The 17,470-nt window shown below is 40.5% G+C and overlaps 1 protein-coding gene across 1 annotated transcript in view; it reads left to right on the top strand.

Annotated features, from left to right (window-relative positions):
* Positions 1-17,470, top strand: part of CCMH (cytochrome c biogenesis protein family) — a 145,702-nt gene that overhangs the window by 93,738 nt on the left and 34,494 nt on the right. The window lies entirely within an intron of this gene.

The following is a 17,470-nucleotide window of genomic DNA, read 5'->3' as shown; positions in this document are numbered from 1 at the left end:
TGCTGAATTTGCTAGGCATACGAATTCTTCATCTAAGTTGGTAGATAAATCTGAGACACTTTGAGTATCCATATTCTACCAATTTCTGACGCTAACCTATCCCAACAACTGCTGTAGGAAAGAAATTGTGTCCCACTTGATATAATCCTCCGCGCTGAATCTTCTGTTGCATTGTCCCTTCTACCACTGATAAATTTCGATTGGAAAGACTTACCTCTCTGTCGATTCACTCAGAGAGAGTTTTCCCACGAAATCCAATCTCCTTGGCTTGAACTGTGTAATCCTCTGGGAGATTCGAATTTGCCCTTGTAGGAATTTCGAATTCCCTTCTCTTCTCAACGCTGGATCCTCCGACTTCTCTCTTCTGCTTCCCTATAGCTCCGATACCATGTGAAAATTTCTAAATAGAAATCCTACTGCAGTGATTAATATTATTTCTTCTACTTATTATCTCAGAAATAAGTTATTTACAATATTCTTATGGCAAATATCGAAATATATTCTATTGCAGCCTTCACAATTAAAACATTGCAGAAAGTAAATGTAAGTAAAACACTGGCACAAATACAATCACAATGAAACAATTATTTTTGGACAATTGTCCCCAGAAAAACCCAATGTGGGAAAACCAGTGCATCAGATGAGGGTTTTATTATTCTTCAACAAAATCTTCATGTACAAATTACACCCAGCAGTATAGAACAAAGCTTTCTGAGAAAAATTTATAGATGTCCCTGAACAAGTATCTTACCCGAGAGAGAAGTTCCTCCACCCTCAACATCGCTCTGGCTTGCCCAATTTCACTTTCTCTGGCTCCTGGACTGGCCTGCGCAATGGCAGCGTCACCCAAGCCATCGCTGCCTCTCCTAGCATCAATCTGCCCAACGCTGTCCTCTTATTGCTTTGTGTCTTCGTCCCTATCTTCCTGACTGATGTTGAACCCTCTCTGTCTCTCCTCCACCTACAACTCTCCCTCTGAATCGATTTTCTCTTGCCGAACTTCAACTAGTGAGAAAATCGATTTTACTCGGACAACTGAGTATATTCCTGTTGTGTCTTTCCAAATGATCCTCAAGCCCCTTCTTATATCTTCTTGTTGGATAACCAATGGCCTAGATTAACTCCTAGTCAAAGGTTTAGATCGTTTTGACTTGATCTCCGTCTTTATTTAGAAGATTCACCCACAATTAGATTAATACCCATTAATATTTTAATTTCTTTAAATTTAGACTTAGGAACCCCATTAAAATTATCAATTATTTTAATATAATTGTCTTTGGGTGGAATTTCCCAAAATAGTTTCTGGGTTCTTTGGAATGCATGTGCTCAAGCCTCCCTACAAAATTTGAGGCTTAGAGCACATTCGAAGCTATCCCAAATCAACAGGAAAGAAGTGCGAGTTTATCCCAAATCAACAGGAAAGAAGTGTGAGTTTCTAGAGGAAGATAAAAGGGCTCAAAACCGAAATTTTGAGACTTCACTACATTCAGAGGTGTATCAAGGGAGATTGAAGTATTCAATATTTGGTCTAAGTTGTTGTTGCTACATCTTTTGGGTCGAAGCTACTGCTGCTACATCTTCTGCGTCGAAGTTGCTTGTGAAGGGTTGATATTTGCAAGAAGGATTGAGGGTTCACTTGGTGTGGAGGGTATCTCTGTCTGGGTCTAGAGTCTTGGATTATCTCGAGAAACTATTGAAGGAAGAATTGTTGACTGGGTTTTCCCCGAGATAGGGGTTTTGCCCTCACTGTTCACCTACATCTGTTGTCCTTGGGTTATTGTTTTGGTAATTGCTTGATGAACTAAAAGATAAAAGAAGAACATACAGATAAAAGAATCACAAGTAATTATCTATATAAGAAAATATTTTTGCCTATTTGATTTTCTAACATATGATGCACTACTTTTTGGGATTGGAGGTGTGGTAACAGCTAGGAGAAATATTCCTTGGGCAAGGCGAGTATGCGATTGATATCCTGAAGAGATTTAGGATGGAGGATTGTAGGTCGATGTCAACACCCATGATTACTAATTTGAGGAAGCTTAATGCTTCAAAGAGTAAGATGGTGGGTCCCACATTGTACAGGAAGTTGATAGTATCCTTGATGTATTTGGTCAACTCTTGGCCAAATATTTGTTTTGTTGTGAACACCCTGAGCCAGTTTATGAGAGAGCCTAGGGGGATACATTAGGCGACAATGAAACTGTTAGGTCCCCATAATCTTAGTGTAGCCCCCATATTGTTATTGTTGTGCCCCATAGAAGCCCACTATTGTCATTGTTGTGCCCTTACATTATTATTGTTATGTAGGCCCTAATTATATTTTGACCCCTTAGACTCCTACATATACCAAGGATGTCTTGTCATTTGAATCATCCAAGAATTATTCAATTCTATTATGTAAAAGGAGGTTGTCTCCCTCAAAGAGGCTTATTTTCAAGTCGTTGATCTATCCTTTCTTCTGTTTTGTGATCTGGTTACATAACATTTGGTATTAGAGCTTTGGATCCTACGGTTTCGCTGTCTAGGCATTTATGCTATAATTTTTTTTCTATGAAGCTTCAAAAGCTGAATTTTCGACCACATCAAGTCGAAATCTTGATGAACATCGTGTAAAATTTTTAGAGCTTGGTTCGCTATATTTTCGGAGATATGGTCCAAGGAAGTTAGGGTTTTTGCATGCTGCAGAATTCAAACTCAAACATGTGTTCTGAGGAAAATAGTCATAACTTTCTCTTTGTGCATTAGATGTGAATTTTGGCAAAAGTGACTGAAAGCGCACTGACTAGAGTTTTTCATGTATCAATTTCAACATCGAAGGTTAAAACAATGACACGTGGCATAGTATACAAGTTTGCTTTACTGAACCAATCCATAATCAGGTCATTATGAGAGATTTGGCATAAATTTATCTTGAAGAATCCATTCTCTATCTAACTAGTGGGGTTGGAAAGAGGGCACAGAGGGCTACCACAAGATACATTTTCAGACCTTGGGAGGCCGAAATCACAAAGATACAACAGTTTCAAGTTCAACCTTATTAACAAGCTCAAAATCAAGCTCTAAAAGTTGCGTATTTTTAAAGTTGCATGACTTTTGTTTAAAAAATCAGTTCAAAGTGATTCAAAGAGTATAGTGAAGCATAGATATCATTTTGGTTTAAAAAATGCCTCCAAAACAAAAAAATTCTACACCCATTAAGCCTTCAGAGAGCTCTACTATAACACATGAAGAGGAATAAACGTAACATGAGATATCAAAATTACAGGATCAAGTGCAACAAATTTTGCTCTCACAAAAAGCAAACAAAGATGACATGGATGGTTTAAAAGGGGACATGGAAGGTTTAAAAACAAACATGGAGGGTTTGAAGGAAGGTTTGACAAAGTTGCTACAATAAAGGCTTCCTAATAGTGACAGGGTAGTCTATGAAACTCATGATGAAAACAAAATGAATGTGAATCATGATTTTAGAGTCTCCAACTTTGGGATGAAGATCAACCATATTCCAAAGATCGATATGAGGAAGTTTGATGGCAAGGATTCAGTAACATGGATACTATAGATGGAGTAGCTCTTTGATCTACACCAAGGTTACTTGGAAGCGGGAGTGAAAATGGGAGCAGTAGCGACATTTTCAGAAGCTCCCGGTTTGGGAGCGAATCCTGGAGCGTTTTTATATATTTTTTATATTTTGATGCATATATGTCAACAAAAACATGTAGAATGATGAATTAGATATAAAAAACATAGATTGAACTATATAACAACAATAATCTAGAAGTTATAATCTTCATCAATCACGTCCACAAGTTAGTAACATAGTGACATACAACATATTGAGTCTCATGATTCATCAATCTTAAAGTTTCAAGCTTTCAAAATTCAATATATAACATTTATCATCATTGATCACCAAAGTTGTATTTGTAAGCTAAGTGTAATCATTACAACAAATAATATCTAACATGAAATGAAATGTTATAAAATGAAATGAAATGAAACAACTTTCAACTTTCATGAAGCATCATATTCATAATTCATTACTAATGAGTTATAATTGCCAACTTCAAACTTAAATTGTCATATATTGTTTACAAAAAATATCATAATAAATATGACAGAGTCAATAGTTATAAAATCTACTAGAAGCTAGAAAAGACAAGTAAATCTATTATATATTGCTAATGCTTGGGCCTCTTGCTACCACAAGAAATGTCTAATTTTTAGTTTTGTTGGAAAATCAGGATCTTTGTCATTAATATCACCTCTAAGCATTAATATCCAGAGGTATCTTTGTCATTACCTTTGGATCTGTATAGGGATCTTTGTCATTAATATCACCCTCTAAGCATTAACATAAGATAGAAAAACGATAGCATGTCAAGTCAAGATTTTGTTTGAGTGATGCGTACATTTTTAGGAGGTTCATGATAGAGGAGTTTGACAACCAATGTCACTAACATCAAGGTACATAGAGGGATTGGTGCTATTGATTAAATATGAGTTCCATACCCTAATACATGACAAAATCCAATGGAAACATTGCAATCCCTCTAATTCTGAAATCTTGAAAAACTGATAAGTCTACCAGATTTTGAATGAAATCTAAAATTCTATTTTTTGCATATGAAATCCAATGAGGTCGGAACCACTCTCAAACATCCCGAGTCATTTCATGGTAATGTTAAAAATTTAAGTAAAAGGGTGAAAATTAAGATTAAGAAAAATGTCACTTTTACTTTAAGAATTTAACATTACCATGAATCGCATATCAATACTAGGGCCATAGGCTTGATCATTAGGCTGCCCCATTCAAAACTTATTTGTTTCTTTGAAAAAAATTGCATTTGGAATATTATTGCAATTTTTTTTTTGCAAAAAAGACTAACGCTCCTGAAAAGGCAGGGAGCGTTATTTTAGGGAGCGTGCTCTCGAGGCGCTCCGGAGCTGCTCCCGCTCGGAGCGCGAATTGGGAGCGGGAGCGAGAGGGGGGGCGAGGCGCTCCCCCGCAACCTTGATCTACCCGATGCGCAACACACACAAAAGGTACGCATTGCATCATTATATTTAGAACCCAATCAGTTTGTGTGGTATCAATGGCTTTGTTCTCCTAAATCACTTGTCACTTGGACAATTTTTACGGAGGCATTGATAGCACATTATGAGGATACGAAGAGTAATAACTTCTTTAGCTAATTGATAAATGTCAAACAAAATGGTTCAGCTGGGGAGCACATTGTGGACTTCCAAAGATTGAATATCAAAGTAAATGATATTCTAGAGAAGCATTTGATTAATGCCTTAATAGGAATCTTAAAGACAACAGGTTCACCATGATGTTCACCTTTGGGAACCTAAGTTATTGGAGAATGCATTTAGGGTGACAAAAAAAGTTGAAAGCAAAATTATGGCAACAAAGAGGTCTACCACTCAACTATAAAGATGGAAGTATCGCTGCTCCTAGTCTCCCACAACCTACAAGGTTGACACCACAACAACTGGAGGAAAAAAAATCAAAATGACTTTGTTATAGTTGTGATAACAAATATACTAAAGGTCATAAGTGTGCTGATAACAAATTATTTTACAGAAATTGTGAAGAGGAGGAAGAAAAGGAACAATAAACATCAAAAGAAGATATACACTAGGAACCAACCTTAGGGGCTGAAAAACAAGAAATGAATCCGACCATATATTGTAATGCATTGGCGGGAATTACCACTCCTCAAACTCTCAAGATAGAAGTATACATGAAGAAGAAAAAGTTAATAGTGCTAATTGATTCAAGTAGTACTCATAATTTTATTCATTGTAAGATAGCCAAGGATTTGAATTGCTTTCTATATCCAGCACTAGAGTGTTAAGTGATGGTTGCAAATGGAGTAACTATAAATTGCTCAGGGAAGTGCCATAATATCAATCTAACCATGGGGGAATATGTATTGAATAGTCCAATGCTTGCCATTCCAATGTGTGGTGAGAATGTTGTATTAGGATTCCAATGGTCACAATCTTTGGGGATGATAGCTTTTAATTTTCAAGAACTTTTCTTGAAATTTTGCTAGGAAGAAAAAGAAATTGAGTTAAGGAATATCATAGGGAAACCTGGGAAGATACTTAGCTCTAATGGCATGACAAAGCTTTTGAAGAAGGAATAACGAGGGGTAATTGCACAATTATGTTCACTAGCCTTTCAAACATCTGAGTCCCCCATTTCTCCAGATCTTCAAAGAGTCCTTGACAATCATTCTAAGGTATTCTAGACACCCAAATGTCTCCCACTTATTCGTGATCATGATCATGCTATTCACTTGATTCCAGAAGTGTTCCTCCAACCATTAGAGCTTAAAGATATCCCTATGCCTAGAAGAGTGAAATTGAACATATGGTTGCAGAAATGCTAGAGGTAGGTATAATTCAACCTAGCCAAAGTTCTTTCTCTTCTCTAGTAGTATTGGTGCACAAGAAGGATGGATCATGGAGTATGTGTCTGGATTATAGAGAGCTCAACAAGCTCACTATTAGTGATAAGTTTTCCATTCCTGTGGTTGATGAATTGTTGGATGAACTACATGGAGCAGTTTGCTTCACCAAGCTAGATTTTCGTTCAGGATATCATCAAATTAGAATGAAGACAGACATTTTGAAAACAACATTTAGAACTCATGAAGGTCATTATGAATTTTTGGTCATGCCTTTTGGCCTTAATAATACACCTTCCACATTTCAAGGTTTGATGATTTCCACTTTTAAACCTTTAGAAAATTTGTGTTAGTATTTTTTGATGATATACTAATCTACAACAAGTGTGAATTTTAGATAACAATGGTATGTTCTATGCTTTAGCACACTTTACTTCAATGTTCCTTATCAACCCAATGACAATTTCCAATTATATTTAGTCGCTGTGAAAATTCCTAAATCTAACACATCAGAAACCCCTATTGCAATTACTGGTTTACAATCTCCTACTTGTTCTTTACATTAACAAGTTATTTAATTGCATGAACATCAAAGTAAACACTATTGCAACCTTCACAAATATACAGATCATGCACTAAAATAAACAAAGACAATAACATAAGGGACACCGTTATTTTTGGACAATCGTCCCCGAAAAAACCCAATTTGGGAAAACCGGTGCAACATATACAGGTATTGTATTATTAAGTAGATTTCGTGAATACAACTAGGGTGCTAGAAATGGTTCACCTAATAGAGAATATCCTTGGTAGTAGTACCTCTACCCGGAGACAGATATTCCGGCAAATCAACAACCGGATGATCAAACCCCACAGTGACTCTGGTTGTTCCATGTGCTGGACAACGAAAGCTGCTCCAAGCACTGCTTAGGAACTGTGTCACTCCTCCAGGAGCTGCGTCACCCTATCTCGGCTTAGAATCTATTGATCTGCTCCCAGTTTGCCCCATAGAATCTCCCCAATGCTGCATCTGAAGCCCTCTACAACTTGTGCGTCAACCTCTACAGCTTCTGCGTCAGCCTCTACGACCCTTTGCGTCCTTTGCGTCAGCTCGTAGGGCTTCTGCGTCAGCCCTTCTAGGGCCTGCGCTATCTCTCCTGGCACTTCACTGCATCTCTACTATGTATTCTTCAGCCTCGGATATAAATCCCTTGCTAAACTGCCCCTCACTGCAACTGATCACTAACTCGATTTCCTCAGCAAACCTCGCCCAAGAAAATCGAATTCTTTGATCTCCCTTGGTGCATCTCCAACTGACCCTCAAGCCTTTTCTTATACTTTTCCTGTTGATGAATTAATGACCGTGATCTAATCTCTAATCAATGACTAATATTAAAACAGGCTTGATCCTTGTGACTTAGAACCTTCTCACCCATATTTTTATTAATACACATTAATATTTTTATTTTCCTAAGTTTAGACTTAGGAACTCATTAAAAATATTAATTATTTTAATAACTCCTCATCCGGGTGGAATTTCTCCAAACGATTTTTGGGTTCTGGAGATCTGTGTATTCTAGCCCCTCCACAAAATTTTGGAGCTAGAGCACATCTGATGCTACCCAAAATCAACACTCCCTCTTAGCGAGGAATGTGCTCTAGCAATGCTTCACCATAAAAGCATCACACTGATCTTCCGCATCGGTTCTCTGTGTTGATGCTTGGCCTGCTGCCCCACATCTATTGCACAGTTGCTTCCTATACTACTGCCCATGACACTGTCACTGCCACTGCTACATCTCTACTGCAGCTCCCTCTCAACATGCTGAATCATGTTGCCCATAGCACTACCATTGCTAATTGTTGCATTGCAACTCAGTTATCGAAAAGTAACTGAATTCACCCAAACAATGACATCCTGGTCAGTCTGGAAGCCTCATGATGCTAAAGCTACCTCTGCTGCTATCCTGTGTTCCCTCTGCTGCCACTGTGCTACTGCAATCTCTTTTGTGCCTCTCGCACTGCTGCAATCTCGACTGTGCTGCTACAGGTTTCAGCACTCTAGCACTGCCTTGCCGCTCCATCACACCTTGCTCCACCTGACACCTGTCATCGTGCTACTGTCTTTAAGGGCTCCTGTAACCAGATGTGATCCAAGAGTTTGGGCACCTCAAGGATCTTGCCCCTCTTCTGTAGTCCTCTCGATTACAGCTCTATGTCTCCCCACCTCTTCATTAGAGGCACATGAGCACTCATGGAACAATTGTCATCAGTTTCGATATCCTTCTCCGCCTTTGCTGGAGTAGCCTTTGAGTTGGAAGCTTCTCCCTTGCCTTTCTTCTTAGGCACTGAGATGCATAATGTCCCAACTCCCCATAGTTGAAGCACTTGACCTTGGAGATGTCTTTCTTCTTCCTCTTCTGAACCCCTTGCTGTCCCGCTGATGCAAGAGCTGCATCCTCCTCCTTCTTGATACGAACTCCCTTACCACTACTCCCCGCCTTGGTCAATCTCCAGAGCTCTTCCTATCGAAGAGCTGCCCACATCTCCTCCCAACTGGGGAGATTGCTCTGCCCAAAATGCTTTGGACAAATGTCTCCCACTCCTTGGAGACTGCATTCAGAGCAGTGCTGACCATGAACTCTGGATCTAGTGTAGACCCCACGAAAGTAAGTTGGTCGCGAATCCGTTGCAACCTGAGAAGGAAGGGATCTATCTCCTCCTCTTTCTGCATTTGGTATGACCTCAGCTGATTCTTCAATAACATCTTTTGTTGCATAGAAGAGCCTTGATATAAGGTGGTCAGGGTCTCCCACATCTCCCTTGCTGTTGCCTTCTCAGCAATATGTGGTATTACATGATCCTTGACCCGATCATGCATTTCGCCTTCGCCCGGGCCTCATACTTTTCATTTGCATCAGGGTCAACTGGGACAACTACAGTTTTCAAGGCATAGTCCTTGATGCGATATTTATCCTGGATTGCTAGGATCTTGGCCTTCCAGATGACAAAATTGGAAGCCCCGTCCAATCTATCCTGATCTCTTAAATCCATTTACTACCATCTCTGCTCCTCTTCTTTAGACTCTCTCTAAGTCCTGATTTCCCTCTCGGAAATCCTTTGGCCAATTGTCGAATCACTCCTCTCTAATCCTCCTTTGCTGCTGCAACTAGTATCTAGATTTCTTGGCTAGAAATCCGTCGAGGTAGTGCTTCCCTTTGCCTTGGTTCAGTCTCCTTAGACACTATTCTGCACTCACAGAAACAACGTTCCACTAGCTCCTCAAATCAAAATCTGCACAACTCCCTTAGCCCCGACCACTGAAGAATCTAAGCCCTTCTGGCTCTGCGCAATCACAGTGAGAGCTGGATCAACTCCTCCTGGCCACTGCGTCAATCCTTCTTGGCTCAGAAAGATGACTTGGCACTGCGTAAGCCTGATCTACCTCCCTCTGCCTCTGTGTTGGCCTGCACAGCTGATGCAGCTACTGCGTGGGCTCCTCCTAGCTACTGCTTCACCTTCACCTGGCTTAGAGTGTTGATACAGGCATTGCGTGAGCCTTTGCGTCACACTCTCTACACTGCGTGAGCCTCTGCGTCACACTCTCTGCACTGCGTTACTCCTCGTCTCGCCTTTTCAGCTCTGGAACAACGCTGTCTATCGGGACAACTGCTTCTCTGTTGCAAATTTTTAGATTTTTCGGCTGGTGTCTTCAGTCGCCTATGATTTGCAATGCTCTGATACCATGTGAAATTTCTTGAATCTAACACATCAGAAACCCCTACTGTAGTTACTGGTTTACAATCTCCTACTTGTTCTTTACATTGACAAGTTATTTAATTTCATAAACATCGAAGTAAACACTATTGAAGCCTTCACAAATATACAGATCATGCACTAAAATAAATAGAGACAATAACACAAGGGACACCGTTATTTTTGGATAGTCGTCCTCGGAAAAACCCAATTCTGGAAAACCGGTGCAACATATAGAGAGTTTGTATTATTAAGCAGATTTCGTGAATACAACTAGGGTGCTAGAAATGGCTCACCTAACAGAGAATATCCTTGGTAGTAGTACCTCTATCCGGAGACAGATATTCCGGCAAATCAACAACCGGATGATCAAACCCCACAGTGACTCCGACTGTTCCCTATTCTGGACGGCGAAAGTTGCTCCAAGCATTGCTTAGGAACTGCGTCACTCCTCCAGGAGTTGCGTCACCCTATCCCGGCTCAGAATCTACTGATTTGCTCCCAGTTTGCCCCACAGAATCTCCCCAGCATTGCCTTTGAAGCCCTCTACGACTTCTGCGTCAGCCTCTACGATCATGTGTGTCCTCTGCGCCAGCTCCTACGGCTTCTGCGTCAGCCCTTCTAGGGCCTGCGCTGTCTCACTTGGCACTTCACTGCCTCTCTGCTATGTATTCTTCAGCCTCGGATATAAATCCCTTGCTGAAATGACCCTCACTGCAACTGATCACTAACTCGATTTCCTCAACAAACCTTGCCTTAGAAAATCGAATTCTTTGATCTCTCTTGGTGTATCTCCAACTGACCCTCAAGCCTCCTCTTATACTTTTCTTGTTGATGAATCAACGACCGTGATTTAATCTCTAATCAATGGCTAATATTAAAACAGGCTTGATCCTTGTCACTAAGAACCTTCTCACCCATATTTTTATTAATACACATTAATATTTTTATTTTCCTAAGTTTAGGCTTAGGAACTCATTAAAAATATTAATTATTTTAATAACTCTTCATCTGGGTGGAATTTCTCCAAACAATTTTTGGGTTTTGGAGATCTCATGTATTCTAGCCCCCCTCCACAAAATTTTCGAGCTAGAGCACATCCGATGCTACCCAAAATCAACAGTAGCAATCACATTAACTTAAACACATTGACAGTAAACACAGATAGAACGTAAATACATGTGCAGAAGACAAGCCAAGACAAAAGGACACAAGATGTGGCAGATGCCAGGGACGAACCCCAATGTGGGGAACCATTTGATCAAATCTTCTTATCATTCTTCAATAGTTCAACAGAGAGGGTACAAATATCAGAATTACATGCCCAAAACAGTTATGCCAAATCAACAGTCAATGCAACCCTAACTAGAAAGTCAACGATGGTCAAAGATGCCCTAAAATACCCTCCAAGTAGCTTAGTCAACAGTAGAAGAATTCGGCATACCAAGGGAGTCAAAGTTAACCCAAAAACAACTCGGTCAACTCAGTCAAAGTCTGCTATAATTTCTGCAGTCAAACCAAAAAGTCAATGCTGGAGTCTACACGGTCAAACAGTCCCCAAACACCTCGATAATCGTCCCAATGAATGCAGCCGACAAAAATCGGAATTATGCCCTCCAAATCGAAGTCAAAGGATGGTCAAATAGTCCAAGTCAACACTGGTTAACATTGCCCTAATCTTTGAAATTTTCGGCCTCCAAAACCAGTCAAGAAATTCATCCTCTTCCACACGTGCGAAGTAGAGAAGCCTCCAAGGTGTACGAACCAATCAAGAGAGGAGAGAGAAGATGATGTGATGAGTTGATGATGTCCAAATGAGAGAAGGGTCACTTCTATTTATACACTTTGTTGAGGGTGAGGAGACACATCCATTGGGCTTCATGAGCTTATATTTGACTAAGGCCGACCTCGACAATTTGTCCATGAGAAAGAATAAATTCAAAATTCCATTTTTGCTTATCAGAATGAGATGATCTTTAAAATTGTAGCGCTTTAAAAGAGGAATCCAATGGAATATTCATCTCCATCATATGAGCTGTCCTAAGGTGGAAGTTGGTCTTAGTTGCAAATTTCAACACTCCCTCTCAACTAGGGAGAATTCCACCTGCCAATCCAACTGTCAGCACGCCAGCCTGTCATCCTATCATCCTGTACCATCCCTGTCATCACTGTCCTGCTCTGTTGAACCATGAAGTAATAATGAAGAAGTGATCAAGAGTGAGTCATAAGATCATACCACTCTCCACTGACAAAAGTTAGTCCTTGATCCCAAATCAAGTTGTTTGAACACTCTGCATCCTAGTCATAGGGAGTACGATAGTACACGATGCGTCCATCGATAGTTCTATGGTCCCTAACCATCTTTTCCCAACTCATTGGCCAGATGAGAGGTACTTCTTGTGAGTCCCAGACTCTATGGGTAGGATGTGTGCCAAGGCATCAACAGCAGAAGGTGAACCACTCATCTTGCTCATATGCCATAGGAGAAGGTGAACCACTCATCCTATGCATATGTCAATCGTAGGGGAAGGTGAACCACTCACCCTACACACATGTCAACCATAATGGGGTATCACCGTATCACAGGGGAAGGTGAACCACTCACCATGTATCCAACGCACCACTAGGGGAAGGTGAATCACTCACCCTATGGTCGCTCATAGCTCCAAGAAGTATCCCAAGCCCCCAGGAGCTCTTAGAGCTCTGTGTCCAACTCATACGGGACCCTCATAGGAGGGTCGTTCCACGACTCCAAGTCTCTCTTAGAAGGTTAAGAATTTGACCTTCCCCAAAGGCTTCATGATAATGTTTGCGACCTGCTCATCCGTCCTGATGTGATGGAGTCTTATTGCTCCCCGTTATACCATATCCCTAATAAAGTGGTACTTGATATCAATGTGCTTGCAGCGGTCGTGGAACACAAGATTCTCTGATAGGAGAATCCCACTTTGGTTGTCGCAAAAGATCACGGTGGTATCCAACATGTGCTCAAATAGCTCACTGAAGAGCTTCCTCAATCAAACTGCTTCACAACAGGGCATACTTGCAGCAATATATTCAATCTCGGCCGTGCTTAGTGCAACCGATTTCTGCTTCCTGCTCATCCAAGATATTGAAGCAAACCCCAAAGAGAAACAACACTTGGACGTGCTCTTACGATCCACCACACTACTAGCCCAGTCAACATCTGTATATCCATGTAGCCTCAAATTCTCGACGGTGTATCTCAGTCCATAGTGGATTGTGCCTCGGAGATATCTCAAGAGATTCTTAGCTGCAATCTAATGAATGTGATGAGGCTCGACCATATATTGACTCAACGTATTCACAATGAAGCATATGTCAGGACGAGAGTTGACCAAAAACATCAGCCCCCCCACAAATTGGCGATACTCGGAAGAGTTCACTAATCCGAGCCCAACAACACTTCCACATATCTTCTTAAAGTTGAGTTCCATCAGAGTAGTCATAGACCTACAGTCCACCATCCCACATCTCTCAAGTAGCTTCACAATATATTTTCCTTGAGAAAGGAAAATATCACCTGGCGTTTGCCAAACCATCAACCTAGGAAATAATGCATCAGTCCTAGGTCCTTCATCTCGAATTCGGAAGCCTGTAATCACCTATCAGAAAGAGATCATCCACATAAAGGACCAGAATGAGAGGTTTGTCCTTTTCAACCTTAAAGTATAGTTTCGGGTCAGCATCACTCCTTGTAAATCCCAGCTTCATAAGGTAGCTATCGATCCTCTCATACCAAGCCCTAGGGGCTTGCTTCAACCCATAGAGGGCTTTCTTCAACTTGCAACCATGTGTCTCATGATCTTGAACCTCGAACCCCTCGGGTTGTTCCACATAGACTTCCTCTTTAAGCGAACCATGCAAGAAGGAAGTTTTGGCATCCATCTAGTGTAGGTTCCATCCTTGTGAAGCAACAAGGGCTTTAATCGAATAGATGGTGGTATATTGGGCAACCGGTGCAAATATCTCATCATAGTCTACTCCTTCTTCTTGAGAGAAACCTCGAGCTACAAATCTGGCCTTGAATTTCTCAGCACTCCCATCAGCGCCATGTTTGATCTTGTAGAGCCATTTCGAAGCAACCACTGGCTTGTCCTTGGGTCTAGGAACCACATCACAGACATCATTCTTCATGATCGACTCATATTCCTTGTTCATTGCATCCTTCCAAACTTGTTGCTTCATGACTTCTTCGAATGTGCAAGGCTCAGATTGTACAATGGTACTCATGGCAGCTAAGTACCCTTAGTACCTGTTTGGCTTCTTGCTTTCACGAAATGCGCCCCTCAGTGATATATGTTTCTTAGCATCTTCAAGGGTATCTTTGAGCCACAAAGGCCTTTTTCTTGAAGTAGAGGGCTCACTAGGAGGTGGATCAATGGGATCCATCGGACCTTCAACATCGGGCATTGGTTCATCAGACGAAGGTTCATCCTGCTTTTCTGCATCAGCATCATCATTGTCCTTCCTAGGGATAGGAAGATCTTGGATCTTTCTAAGAGCAGAATCTTCATTGAAAGTGACATCATGACTTAATTCCACTTCCCTTTGACCAGACACATAGATTCTATATGCCTTCGAAGTTTCACTATAGCCCACAAACGTTCCTTTCTTCCCAGATGCATCTAGTTTATTTCTTTTCTCTTTCGGCACATGAAAATATACGGGACAACCAAAAATTCTAAAATGAGAAACATCAGGTTTCTTACCGGTGAAAACTTCTTCGGGTGTCTTGAAGTCCAAAGCTTGATGTGGGCATCAGTTTTGGACATACATAATGACGTTGGCAGCTTCTCCCCATAAGAACTTCGAAAGACCTTGATCATGTTACATAGCATGGGTGGCTTCTATGATAGTACGATTCTTCCTTTCGACAACACCATTTTGTTCAGGAGTATATGCGGTAGTGTTCTCCCTCTTAATGCCAGTTTCTCTACAATAGTCTTTGAATTCATTTAACTCATATTCGATCCCATTATCGGTCCTCAATATTTTGATCTTCTTCCCTGTTTGATTCTCGACTAAGGTTTTGAAAGAGTGGAACCATTTGAACACTTCATCCTTCTTCTTTAAGAAATAGATCCATGTTTTGCGAGAGAAGTCATCCACAAAAATAGCATAGTACAAATATCCACCCAAAGATGTCACGGGCAACATACCTGATAGATCAGAATGGACCAATTGAAGAATATCAGTGGTTTGAGTCTCACTTGAGGGGAATGGTCCCTTTGTATGTTTTCCAGCTTCACATCCTTGACAAACACCTTCATGATTTAAGTTGAATTCGGACATCCTTGTGACCATCTTCCTTACATCAGGTAAGGCTTTGAAATGAAGGTGAGCAAATCTCTGGTGTCATAATTCAGATTGAAGAGAAGTATCACAAGTCATTGCTCCCAACGGACTTCCTCCAACCTGATAGAGACCTTCAACCCTGAATCCAAGAGTGAATGCATCTCTTGGGTTCCTTTTCCAAACACGAACCTTCCCATCAATAAATGTCACCTTAAAACCTTTATCTTCCATCGCAGAAATAGAAACCAAATTCTTTTTCAGATTAGGTACATATAACACTTTTTTTTAAGTGGAGGGTTTGACCTTGATTTAAGTGAAGAGTAACAGTCCCAATTCCTTTCACGGGATAAGTGGCATTATCCCTAAGAATAATCTCCATATTCGTCTTCTTTTCAACCAAGTTTGACAGGGCTTCCTTGTACCTAGTGAAGTGCCTTGAGGCACCACTATCAATCAACCAATGGTCCAATGTATCTAGAGGTGGAGAGGGTTGAAATAAGATAAAATTCTTTTTGCTTTACAACATTAACTTCTTCATACTTGGAGTTTCTCGACTTCTTGGGAGGACGACCATTTCCATTGCGAGTAGCGGGAGCATTCCTCTTTCCTTTGTTATTGAACCTGTTGTTCCTTTGATTGCCATTGCCTTTGAAGTTTTTGTTATTGTTGTCATCATCTCTTGGAGTATCCTTCTTGTGAGGACACTCTCTAGCGAAGTGGTCAAACCTATTACAATTAAAACATCTTCCTTTTCTTCCTTCTTTGGATCTCGACTTGAGCACTTGTCCTTGATTCCTTGGACTAACATTGTTCCTTCTCTTAGAATGAGCGAAGAAGGTGGTAGGATTGTTTCCATTTGAGGGCATGTCTCTTTCCATCATCCTTATTTCTTCTTGAGTGCATCTGGTCAATAATTCATCAAATCCCAGAATCCTGTCATTGTTGAGGATGGTAGTGTTAAACACATCCCAATCTCTTGTAAGGCCTCCAAGTGCAATAAGAGTAAGCTCACTGTCACCAATGACTTCTCCAATAGATAAGAGATCATTCTTGATCTTGGTAATCCTCATGAAGTAGGATTGGATGGATTCTCCTCTATCCATCTCGATGTTTTTCAACTTGTTCTTAGATGTTTCCAGATTAGAAATATAGGAAACCAAAGGCTTATGAATAGAACTAACAATAATCTTCTTAGCTTTAACCTCACCTTTCTTGTACTTGGTTTGTGCAGCAGCGGATGCATTTGAAGGAGGCTCTGCTATTCTTGTTTTGACATAGTCAATGGCATCATTTTCTTCCAATGTCAAATCTAGCGTCATCTTCCATGCATGATAGTCAAATTTGTCCTTAAGCTTGTCCTTGGATTTGAAGAAAGATGTAGTCGTCATTGGGACTAGTTCCAAGTCCTTGTCCAACAACTTCTCTTAGTGATTGCTTTGCTTCACTCTTGCTTGGGCGTTGTCTTCACCTGAGCTCTGATACCATGTAAATTTTAGATAACAATGGTATGTTCTATGCTTTAGCACAATTTACTTTAATTTTCCTTATCAGCCCAATGTCAATTTCCAATTATATTCAGTAGCAGTCACATTAACTTAAACACATTGACAGTAAATGCAGATAGAACATAAATACATGTTCAGAAGACAAGCCAAGACAAGAGGACACAAGATGTTGCAGATGCTAGGGACAAACCCTAATGTGGGGAACCCTTTGATCAAATCTTCTTATTACTCTTTAGTAGTTCAACAGAGAGAGAGAGTACAAATACTAGAATTACATGCCGAAAACAACATTGCCAAATCAGCAGTGAATGCAACCCTAACCAAAAAGTCAACGGTGGTCAAAGCTGCCCCAAAATACCCTCCAAGTAGCTTAGTCAATAGCAGAAGAATTCAGTTTGCCAAGGGAGTCAAAGTCAACCCAAAAACAACTCGGTCAAACTAGTCAAAGTTTGCTGTAATTTATGT

This window comes from Pinus tabuliformis, chromosome J (assembly GCF_031772625.1).
Source record: "Pinus tabuliformis cultivar Carrire ecotype Pingquan chromosome J, CPIR1, whole genome shotgun sequence".
Classification (NCBI taxonomy): Eukaryota; Viridiplantae; Streptophyta; class Pinopsida; order Pinales; family Pinaceae; genus Pinus; species Pinus tabuliformis.
This window is presented reverse-complemented; position numbering and strand designations above follow the sequence as displayed.